This window comes from Malus domestica, chromosome 17 (genome assembly GCF_042453785.1).
Source record: "Malus domestica chromosome 17, GDT2T_hap1".
Classification (NCBI taxonomy): domain Eukaryota; kingdom Viridiplantae; phylum Streptophyta; class Magnoliopsida; order Rosales; family Rosaceae; genus Malus; species Malus domestica.
Window position 1 is genome coordinate 16,749,215 of NC_091677.1, and position 1,533 is coordinate 16,750,747.

Consider the following 1,533-nt stretch of genomic DNA (forward strand, 5'->3'; position numbering starts at 1 on the left):
TACAAATGCAGCTAAAATGTGTAAGTTGCGCATAATGCGCCATGATTAAAAAAAAAGTCTTTCGCACACATGTGAGCGCGTGCAGGAAGGTTAGTAAATAATTTAAGTAACTTAAGGCCCCGTTTGGCACACTGTATAAGACACCGGATAATACTAATAATACGGAGTATGATGTTTAGTGTCGTTTGTATTAAATAGCCACTGGGTTAAAAAATCCAATCCCACCTACTTTATACGGTAAACACTCGTTTGTTTATCCTCTCCAAAACCACTGTACAATTTAGTTGGGTCATTCCTCTCCAAACGCAGCCCTTGTCTATGCTCTAGGATAACCGTCATTCTCGACAGTGATGATGTTGCCTCCTACCCAGTCCCTAGCCTTCGTGACTATGACATTCGGGACGGTGTCGCGTGCTTGATAGCCAGCACATGAGCGATGCAGAGCCCACTGATTCCACCGCCCACCACCACGTAGTCAATAGAGATGAACATCTTCTTCTTCGTTTCCCCTACCTCTGTTATTTCCCCTCATTCCCACAAATCCCAAAACCCAATTCCTCCGCCGGCGAACCTGCAAAGCAGAAACGCAGGTTCCCTTCCATCATATTCTTCTTTTTCTTCCTCCTCAGTTCTTCTACTTCCGCAGCTACTGTTTGACGGGTTCGATATCACCATAGTTAGCAATTTGAAACGTGAATTCTTGCAATGATTCAGAAAGTTAGCAATTTGAAAGAGAAAAAAAAATTTCCTCCACCTGTATCTTATTCTGGCTACCGGATCTCCTTCCCTCTTCTCCACCGCTGTATCTCCGACCCCTGCAAACAAACAAAGATTTCTCAATTTTTACAAACAAAGATTTCTCAATTTTTTTTTCTTTCCTTTTCTTATATGGTTCAATACCAAACACAGTATAAATAATACGATCATTAGTCTGATGCTGCCCCAAACGTTCGAGTAATTTAGTCAGTAATATTCGATGGCTATTTATCCTATACGACAAAAATAGTCAGTCCAGTTCGAGCTGCCAAACGAGGCCTAATTCTTTTTGTAAAATTTTCATGTGGCATCGGTTTTTTGCAAAACTCCTGCCGGATGAATCCTCTTCATACTCAATCTTCATCTCAACTCTGTCCCAGAATCATCAAAATTTTATCTCCATCTATAAAAAACAGAAATCACAAATCAAGAAATTTTTTGAAGTTGAAATAACAATACCTGTATGAATTTATTGCATATTGAATAGTTCATCTTCCACTGTCAGCCAAAATTATTAAAGGAAAATCGTAAGATAATCCCATAATATTCATAATAAGTTTAATTAACAAAACCTCACACTGATTTTCATATCTCAATAAATTCTTTTTTTTTTCACTTATCTTGTTTCATCTTTGCCCGGATCCAATCATTAAATCATTTTCTTTCATCTCTACTACAATAAAAAAAAAACAGTTTAAAACGCATAATTACAAATAAATACCCAATTACACGATACAAATAAAATGAAGGGAGAGAAAAGTAATAGTAATACCTCAT

At 37.4% G+C, this 1,533-nt stretch overlaps 1 pseudogene; it reads right to left on the bottom strand.

Annotated features, from left to right (window-relative positions):
- Window positions 1–225: 225 nt before the first annotated feature.
- Window positions 226–1,533, bottom strand: LOC139193396 (protoporphyrinogen oxidase 1, chloroplastic-like; annotated as a pseudogene).